At 36.5% G+C, this 10992-nt stretch overlaps 1 protein-coding gene across 1 annotated transcript in view; it reads right to left on the reverse strand.

Moving 5' to 3' along the window:
* Positions 1 to 10992, reverse strand: part of Elp4 (elongator acetyltransferase complex subunit 4) — a 202605-nt gene that overhangs the window by 27731 nt on the left and 163882 nt on the right. The gene's annotated exons all lie outside the window — the stretch shown is intronic.

Raw genomic sequence — 10992 nt, forward strand, 5'->3', positions numbered from 1 at the left:
ACTTTGTAGACCAGGCTGGCCTTGAACTCAGAAATCCGCCTGCCTCTGCCTCCCGAGTGCTGGGATTAAAGGCGTGCGCCACCACGCCCGGCTCTGGTACTAAGTATTAATGGGCTTTTAGGGCTTGACACTAACTTGCCTCCCAACTCCACTTTCTACTACCTGGTTCCTAAGGTACTTACAAAAATCTTTTAATACTGTAGTAACTCTCCGAATCCCACACCCCAGGGAGAATAGCTGTTTATGGCACGGCTTTGTGACATATCTGGGATTATTGCTGGGATTGAGCTCAACTGGTTCTTCCACTTCACCCTCCTGAAAATCTGTATTACATCACACTGACTTAAAAAGAAACAGACTGGGGCTGGAGAGATGGCTCAGCAGTTAAGAGCACTGGCTGCTCTTCCAGAGTGCATGAAAACAGGGCATTTATATACATAAAATAAATAATAACTCTTTAAAAAAAAGGCGCAGTCAACCTTGAGACAGCACAAACTGTGAGAAAGATAATATTCCTTTTTAGAGACTTTGGCAGTAAAGAAACTGATGAAGAGGCTCCTTACACTAAAGCAAAGCTCTAGAGCTCTAGAGTAGCTAACTTCCCATTACTGTGTATCTGTTTCTTGCTATGGACAACCCATGTCTGTTATTAAGGCATCACATATGACATAAGTGCATCTAAGCAGCTCAGGATAAAACACACCAAATCATCTTGCTGCATCACTTACAGAGTTGAACAGTTAGTGTGGAGTACTAAACAGTTGGCACATCCCACATCTTTGGCATGTAAACGCCTATTGGGTTTAGACTTATGTTCTTTAAATGATGCCAATGTGTACTTCTCACCTTCTTAAATATAGCAGAGTTCCTCAGGTTGCCAAACAAAAATCTATCCTATGGGACTAAATCATGCCAACAGTTTAATGGTACATGGAAGCAATACTGGAACAATCTGAGAGGGGAAATCATCTTTTCCCAGTCATAGGAGGCCTCCTAAGTAAAAATTAATTGTGGCTCTGGAGAGTTTTTTGGTTAATGTTAGGTCAGAATGCCAAATCAGGTAATTCAGTACAGATTTCAGAGCTAGTGCTATATGTTTTCCCAACTACAAAGCCTCTAGATATAACTCACTTTCTTAAAGACTCTCTTGGCAACCATGTTTGCTGTCTCAGAGCCTCAGAGCAGAGTATGCCGGTGAAGCTGGAAAGGAAGCATACCGATGCTCATTTACAGAATTGCAGTGGGGATCGAGCTATAAGTCCAATAAGGTCTCTGAGAAAAATACATGTTGGTCACGTGAACTAACTGGAAAGGGTGACATCAGTCATGCAGATTGTGGATTTGCTTGTGCTCTGGCAGGTATGTGAGAGGGACTGGAAGTGGAGTAGGCCACAGTGGAGCCTATGGAGTTAATGAACTGATGGTGTTTCAATATTATTCACATAGTTTTAACTTTGGAAATCTGTTTCAGTTTTAATATCATGGTGACCTACTATGAATTTAACATGAGAGTCTACAAAATGAATCATTAGTAAACTAAAACTACCAAACAGAAGTTGAGTAGGTTCTAGTTACAATAGCTTCTCCTTATCAATGACATTGGACACCAACAAGAATGTGCAGAGTTTTGTGAAGGTGTTACTCATGTGAGGAAAACCAGGTTCTGAAGTTAGATCAAGAAAATCATACTTGAAACAACTGTAAGATAGAACAAATCATAAAAACAGAATTTTGGATACTTAAGATAAACAGAAATTTCACAGCTTGAAAATAAACATCTAAGTCAACTTAGTAAAGACTGTGTTTCAATAGCATGTTTATTTTTCAAAAATTATTAGGTTCAGAGACTTAATTGCTTTTATTATGATGACTGCTAAACCTTTACTGGTGTTACACCTTTCAGTACAAATGTGTCTTAAAACACTGCTGTCCTTGGTTATGAAAATGTCTGCATATAATGTTCAAAACAACTTGATTTTTCTGTTTTGAAACAAGACCCACCCCCGAATGAGTGAAATGCATATGAATGTTAGCCATAAGCACAGCACTGAACTTTTCAGGACAGAAATCATCTCCAAAACATTTCAATTTGCCTAATTTTATCTATGCTAAAAATCAATTCTTTATTTTCCTTTTCTCCAAACCCTATCAAAGCAGTCTTCCTGTGTTTTGACAAGTCTGCCTGTTTTTTGTTTTTAAACATCTTAAGAGTAGAATCAGGCAGTACTGTATGTGACTGGGTTTATCCATTTTGCACCGTGTTCTCACAGGCACTCAATTGTACCATACATGGTAGCCATAGTCTAGCATATTCCATGACAATTTGTTTATTTCTTTGTTCACAGACACGTGAGCTGTTCTCGGCCCCTGGCTGCTGTGAATGACTCTGTATGGAGCCTGGAACACAAGAGTCTAGTTGAGATCTTGATTTCATTCTTTTAGTAAAATACTCCTAGAAGTGGGGTTGTGGGCATCACAAAGACTTTCCCCCTTGAGGTCGAAATATACTGTTTTCCATAATTCATACACATGTTCACATTCCTACAGTAATGTACAAAGGCTTCAATATTTCCCCATCCTCCTTAGTGAATGGTCATGTGTGTTATAAACCTATTGGTGATCTCTATGTCTTTTCTGGAGAAGGGCTACGAAATTCCTCCCCAGTCTTCTCCTTTTGCAGTCTGGGGATAGAGCACATGCCAGGCAGGTGCTGTCCACCTACATCCTATATTCTTGCCCATTTTTTAAATTTGTTAATTTACCTTTTTGCTATTATGTAGTTTTGGGCTTTCTCTATGTATTTTTGGATATTAACCCTTTATCATATGTGGCTTGCAAGTATTTTCTCATTTGCCTAGATATGTTCTTTTTTTTTTCTAGAGTTGAGAGATATTTAGTATGATATAGTCTCATTTGCTTATTTTTGTTTTTATTGTTTGTGCTTCTAAAAAATGGTTTAATCATTGTTTTATGTGTTTTGGCTGCATGCATGTCTGTGGACCATGTACACGCCTGGTGCCTGAGGAAGCCACAAGAGGGTGTTAATTCTCTTGGGATTGGAGTTACAGATAATTGTGAGACACAATATGGGGTGCTAGAAATCAAATCTGGGTCCTTTGGAAGAGCAGCCAATCTATTAGCAGTTCTGGGGATGGCACCTAGGGCCTTAGGCATGTTAGGGAAGCAAGCTATCACACCATCACTACCTAGATCCCTACACCCCACCCCTGTATTCCTTCTAAGCAGCTTAGACTGGCTTCAAACTTTTAATCCTCCTTCCTCTATCTGATGGATGTTAGGATTTCGGGTGTTTGCAAACATCATTATACCAAGATTTGTTGCCTGTATTTTTGATAACATGTCCATGAAGTCATGGACAGGTCATGGCCATAAAGCTTTTGTCTTGTGCTTTCTTTTAGAAATTTTACAGATTTAGATCTCAAGGTTAAGCCTGTAACCCAGTTGGAGTTCATTTTTGTATATGCTGTATTCTTTAGGCCAATTTCACTCTTGCATGCAGATATCCTGTTTCCCCTACATTATTTGTTGAAGGGGAAAAGTTATAAGTTCCTTACTGTAAATTCTTGGTCCATTGTCAAGGACAATTTGACTGTATATATGTGATACCTGGACTTTTAGTTCTGTTTCATTAAGTCTGTATACATGCTGAAGCTGGTGCAACACTGTTTTCTTTACTATATCTTTGTAATAGAGTGTTAAATCAGGAAATTTGCTGGCCCCAGCCTTTCTTCCTCTTGTTATTCAAGATCCTTCAGTATTCTGATGAATTTTAGCCCTATCTTCACCATTTTCCTACTGGGATTTTATCAGTAATCTATTGAGATTGAGGATTACTGAGTAGCATGTTTAAAAAACTATAAATCTTCAAATCTATGGACACAGGATTTCCTTTATTTGTATCTATTTCACTTTCAGTTTTGCAGAGTTGTATAGTTTCCTGTGAACAATTCTTTTGTCTCCTTTGTTAACTTTATTGCTAATTGTTCTTATAACTGGAATTGCTTTCTGAATTTTTTGATTTTTCTGTACTGTTATAGAGAAATATATATATATATATATATATATATATATATATATATATATATATAGTTTCTTATGGTGTCTGCCTTTATCCTGAGATGCTGATAAATTTACTTTTTCTGTTTGTGTGGTTATATATGTACAGGTAAAATCTAGACGTTTTACACCTAATATCATGGCACTTAAAGCAGAGGCAATTTTGTTTGACACAGATACTTTTACATATTTATTTTCCTTGTTCAATTGTTTAGGCTGTAGCTTCTAGTATTATGTTGAATGGAAGGGAGAAGTATCCTTGGGTTGTTCCTGAGATGTAGGGAAAGCTTTCAATTTTTCACTGGTTATGTTGGCCGTGTGTTTTTCGTATATGGTATTTTGTTTTGTTTTTGAGATGGGCTCTCTCTACACAGTGCTGGCAGTTCTGGTTTCTCATTGTAGAACAGGACAGCCTTGAATTCACAGAGACTCATCTGCCTCCCAAGTGCTGGGATTAAAGGTATGTGCCACTGAGCTTGGCCTGTATGGTATTTTTATGTTGATGTAATTTCCTTCTATATAGGTGATTATTTGTAGCATAAAAACATATTGTCTTATCCAGGCATGTTATGGTATGTGCCTATTATGTCACCATTCATGAAACAGAGGCAGGCTATCTCTAGGAATTCAAAGCCAGCCTGGGCTACATGGTAAGTCCCAGGCTAGTTAAGCTACATAGCAAGATTCTGACTCAAAACAAACACACACACACAAACACAGACAAAATGTACCACCACCACCAACCACCACCACCACCACTAACACCACCAATAAAAACAAACCACGGCAAGGCAAACAAAAATGTTAACTTTTGTAAAAGGAGTTTTGCAATTATTTAAAAGATCAGTCATTGTTGTATGCTCCATTGATTTTTATATGTTGAAACATCTCTGTATCTCAAGGATAACATTGGTCATAGTATATAAAACCCCTTTTAGGTACTGCTGAATTAATTTGCTGTTTTTTTTAAATGATGATTTTTTTTTTTGCATCTATATTGCCAGAGATAATTTTTTTGTGGCATGTTTTTCTGGCTTTTCTTTCAGAGTAATGTTGGCCTCATAAAGTGAATTTGGATGTGTTCCTTTCTCTTCACTTTTATTTGGAAGAGTTTGCGAAGAATTGGCATTAATTCTTTTCAAAATGTTGGTAGAATTCACCAGTGAAGCCATCTGCTCCTGGGATTTTCGTTGTTGAAAGGTTTTTTTTTGATGACTACTGGAATCTTCTTGTAGCATAGCTATTCAGATTTTCAAATTCTTCATGATTTAGTCTTATCAGGTTATATATTTCAAAGAGTCAACTTTTAAATCACATAACATTTGCCTTTTCCTCTTTCTAACTATTTTCTTCTGTAGTATCAGTTGTTGCCCTTTTCATTCTTGAACCTACTCGAGACTTTCTTTCTTCCTTACTCTAGCTAAAGTTTGGTCAGTTCACTGATGTTTTTAAAGCATCTCTTAGTTTTTTCGTATTTTTAATTACATTTCTTTTATAATAGTTAACATAGCAGCTGTTTCCTCTTTCTTACTATTTCGCCAAGTTCTGTTTTTCTATAACAGTACTCTATGCATTTAGCTTGTTCATTTGAGATATTTATTTTTGTTTAAGGTGCACTTTGATAGAGTTTTTTTTTTTGTTTGTTTGTTTTGTTTTGCTTTTATTTGTCTCAAGGTGTCTAGTTTTCATCTATCTATGGATTTCCTGTTTCTTTCTGTAGTGGTGCAGTTTCATTCCACGAATATCAGATATTTACTTGGTATAATCTGGGTCTTTTAAGTTTTGTGACTGAACATGTGATCTCCATGAGAGAAACTCCAGTTATCCTTGAGGAAAACATGTATGACTGTGGTTGGGTGAGATGCTTTGCATGTCTGGTAGGTCTCTGTGTTCTGCTCAAGTCGTCTTTCCTGTTGACCTTAGGTCCGGATAATCTACCCACTGATGAAATAGCCTACTATTTTGTTTACTGTCTAATTCAGTTCTATCATTGTCTGTTTCATGCATTTGGTGCAAACATATTTATACCTTCCTGGTAAAAATATCTGTTTGTTGTTATACAACATCCCTGGTTTTTGGTCTCTTGTGACAGTTTGCAATGAAAAGTCCTAAATTCCTTTGGCTTTATTCACACTTTTCACTCCTAATTGGCTCCTTTGACTGGGTAATTTCAAGTGGCATCTCTTCCAGTTCACTGATTCTTTCTTTGGCTTCATCAGTTCTGCTGTCAAACCACTACTGAAATTTTCATTTCAGTTCTTGCATCCTTCAGCTCCATAGTCAGTTTATGTTCTTTTTTTAATGTTTTCTATTTCTTTGTTGAAATTCTCATTTCCATTTCCCAAGATTGCTGAATATCTCTGTGATACTTTGAATTCTTTTTTGGTAATTTATATATTTCGTTTTTTTTATATTATTATTACTGTAAGAGTATGTTTCTAGAGATTTAGTTTGTTCTTTTGATCATGCTAGACCTGTTTCTTCATCTTCCTTGTAACTTTGTGTTGGCATTAACACATCTGAAAATAACACCTGCCTCTTCCAGTCTTTTCAGACTGGTTTGTATAAGAAGAGACTTACCAATCAGCCCAGTAAGGGATTCTGGGACCTTTTTTTTTTTTCTGTGTTATGTCATTAGACTTTAGGATCAGAGGGATTGGCTGGTTTTTTTTTTTTTTTTTTTTTTTTTTTTTTTTTTTTTTTTTTTTGCTAAGGAGCTGTTTATTTCTTCTTCTCTCCATTGGCTCTTGACTGTAACTCAGGTCTTTTAAAGCAGCAGAATTCAACCAGGCCCCTCCCCTTTTCCCCCTCAGTAGTCCCTAGGCCTCTACAGTAGGTGATTCCACCACTTTCCCAAGTCAGGCTAGAAACCAACTAGCTTGGCCCTCCCAAAAGCTGGAATGTTGGATGTGTGTTCTACTCTTCTCTTTCCTAGAGGCCACCAAGATCCCATGTCATGTCCCATGTCAGCTATCTCACAGGTCTCTTGGTTCTCATGACCCCCATGCACATAAAGCATGCAAAATCCTTCAATGCTCCAAAAGAAACAACAAAACAGGTAGTCTTTAGGTAGCTCCACCTGGAAGTCAGGACACCAGATATATGAGTCATTCTTATTTTCCCTTGCCAGAGAGAACCAAGTAGCTGAGAGTTTCCTCAGGAATTGATGTTCCCTCTAAAATTCACATTGATGTAATCACAAAGACAATAATATCAAGAAGTGGGGTTCTTGAGAAGTGACTAAATTATGACAGCCCACTCTCTTGAAATAGATCAGTACCATACTAAAGGTTCATCAGGGCTCTCAGACTACCTTTGACCCTTCCATCCCTTTTGACAAATGAGACACCCAGATGGAACAACTGATGAAGAGTGGGCCTCCATTAGATGCTGAATCTCCAACCATCTTTTCACTACTGCCAGAGCAGTGAGAAATGAAATGGAAATAAACTTCTATGGCTTAAGGATTATACGATCTAGTATTCTGTCATAGCAGTGCAAATAAGTTGAACTATCTTAAAGGGCTCTGATCCTGATCAGAGGATGTACAGAATTTCCTAGCAGTCCAGATGTTTTTGTCTTTTTTGGGAACCCTCCTAACTGGTTTCTGTTTTTTGTTTTTTTGTTTTTTTTTTCCCGAAGGGCTTATACATACATTGCTAGATTGATATCTCTGTGCAGAGGAAAAAAAGGGCTGGGGCTCCCTTTTCTAATATATTACTACTGTCACTATTAGGCTGGCTTCCCTTCATTGAACAATGGCCACAAGGCTGTCTGAAGGTAGAAAAACCTCAGCCAAACTAATGGTATTCTAGTCCATGTGAATTATACATAGAGATAATAGAAGAAACAGAAATGTGTTAGGAAAGACTGTTCATAGAAGCCTCCTCACAAGTTTACCTATCATAATTCCCAGTAAGTTCACTGGTCTTTTGATAGAAATGGCTGAGGATGTAAGGATGGTGCTCAGCTTTTGTATTATAGTACAAAAAGGTCAACTCATTAACTAGTTCAAGCACTTGTTCATACAAAAGATCCTAAGCCTTTCCTATTGATCACCATTCCAGTCAAACAAAAGAACAGAAGAATATAGCAATAGTTTTTGTGATCTAAAGCCTCAGTTAACCTGTGTTTCATGGGTGATGCACATTCACTCAAAACATAATTATTTATGTATTATTTCATTTTATTTTTGCAAGATGCTTGTTATGTAGAGCTTGAGGAAATGGACTCACATAGACTTTTATTGCATGCAGCACATAGGTCTTAATTGAGGAAACAATCTGTTGAGAGCCTTGGAGCTCTTGGACTGTTTATATGATGAACATAGATGTTATGACTGACAGCAGACATCCCACCTTATAAAACTGATTGAACACTCTGCACTTACAATTCTCTTAGCCTTCCTATAGGAACAAATACATTTTAGTATAAGCTAGAATTATTTTCTTTTAAGGATTAAATGTTTTTTCCTTTTGACTTTGGTTTTCTTTGTATTGATGGAGAATGAATACCAAGAATTGGGATTTTTAAAGTATAAGACTCTAACGTATAAGACTACTCTATGTTTTAATAGAAATGAATTATTCTACAGCTTCTTTCTGCCAGGAAACAAATGAAATAGAAACCCAGCTTACCCTCCTAGACTCAGGATGTGATTTATCATGAGGTGAGTAGATCAGATTGTACTCTCTCAACCCACCTTTAATTTTGGTTTCCAAACAATCTATATCTCTTTCGAGGCTAAAAGCATTGAAAGTACACACAAGCGCTAAGGAAAATCTTAAAATTTCCTGAAATGCATTAGTCATCCTATTTCTATAACAAATACCATGTTTGTTTATGACGGTCTACATCATTAATCTAGATAAATACATGCACAAGTGAAGGGAGCTGGGTTTGCTGTGTTGCCCATTGCCCAGCAACCCATGGTTACAGCTGTTGTGCAGTGGAGCCTGGGCTGGGCCTTAGAGCTCCTGCAGCATATGCTACTTCATATAGCAGCAGTGGCCCAGGCGGCACAGACGTTTATTAATAGTTAACAACTCAACATTTGGGATATAATTTCAATGAGTTTTCTTTGCTAAAATGTTAATATTTGTTGCAATTTAAGTGATAGGTATGCATAAGCTTTAAAAATTGTATCTGTGTGTTTAAAATAAATAATTGAGTTTAAAAAACAATACTATAAACACCTACTGTTAATTTTATGCTATCGTTGCTTAAAGGTAACTTTTATGAACTTTGAAAAATTGTAACAGTAACATGTTAACAATTACTAATACAAAATGCTACAAATTACAAGCGTAAAACAAAACCAGAGTGTGTCCGCAATTTCTAACTTCCTGGTTCTGTCCTCATAGGTAACCACTCTTTCCTTTGTGTTTTTAAATACAGTGTTCTTTATTATTCAGAGTGAGCTGTTAAAAAGCGCTAAGGAAAATCTTAAAATTTCCTGAAATGCATTAGCCATCCTATTTCTATAACAGTAACATGTTCTATAACCAAACATAACACTTCAATCTGAAAAATAGAAACCTAACTCTTTAAAACTGATATACACACACATATATGTATATATAACTATTATTATCAATATTATTATTATTTGCTCCAACAAATATAACATAAAAGAAATAATAAAATAAAACCAAGCATTTTTATCAACTTAGTATTTAAGCACAAAGTCTTTATTTTACTTTGGATTTTAATTTTTTTAGGACAAGGTTGTGTCAAGATGGGCCTAAACTAGAAACCTCTTATCTACCCCTCCCACATGCTGGAATGATTCAAGTGTGGGCCACATCTGGCTGGCAAATAGCTATTGAAACTTTCAACAGTAGTCTATTGGTACAGGTAAGGCCTGTTTCCTTTAAAAGCTTTTCTTGTAAATTAAAAAAAAGTAATATCATAGCAGTATTTCATGCTTCGCTTAAAATTACAGGTACTATTTTTTTTTTTTAGATAGATGAGATTTTTCAATGGGAACCATACTGTAGGTGTATGAATTAGACTCTGCATACCCCTCAGCTAACCAACCCGCTATTTGGCAGATGTGCATATGGGGTTCCTGCTCTGAATGTTGGCTGCTGTGCAGCATTTGTGCAGCGAAGATGTACTCTTTGTCACTACCTGCCTTGTGACAACAGCAAGTCACTGTCTTTCTGAGTCAGCTGCTTTATTATTCAATTGGGCATAATCTCTAAAAGTATAAAGACAAGACAGATATATTCACTACATACACTGACACTAATAATTATGTACAAGGGAGAGACCTGGGTCCAAGAATGGGAGGGATACAATAGCTTTTGTCGCTAGGCCGCTTGAGAAGTTGGGGATAATTCATAAACAAAGGGAAAGTCTTTTTGATATTCAATGAAAGTGGTTATTTTATCTTTTACTCCTGTAAGGAGAAGTGCATAATAAGAAAGAATGAAATTCAATTCACCCCAACTTTATCCTTCTATACTAGCTAGCTCCTAACAATAAATTGGTATCTTTAATCCTTAAAATTCTTTGTATATAAAATGTGATTAATATCTTCCTTTCATAATTTTATAAAATTTTAGTTATTAATTATTATGTGTGACCACTTCCATTCTCCCAAGGTGGGGGGAACTTTATTTGTGCTCATTTTAAAGTTAAAAAATACTCTAAACACAGTCTTTTTTCTTTCCTTCTTTTCTCCCCTCCTCCTCCTTCTTCTTTGGGTGTGGGGCACAGTTTCTCTGCTTAATCCCCCAATGTCCTAGAATTCATTCTGTGGACCAGACTGAAGACCCACCTGCTTTTGCCTCCCAAGGCCTGGAATTAAAGGCATGTGCCACCATGTCTAGCTGTCTTTTTTTTCTTACAAGCCTAAAGCTAATAAGGACACAGGTACTAAAGTATCTTTTTTTTTTTTTTTTTTTTTTT

Source organism: Mus caroli, chromosome 2, assembly GCF_900094665.2.
Source record: "Mus caroli chromosome 2, CAROLI_EIJ_v1.1, whole genome shotgun sequence".
Lineage (NCBI taxonomy): Eukaryota > Metazoa > Chordata > Mammalia > Rodentia > Muridae > Mus > Mus caroli.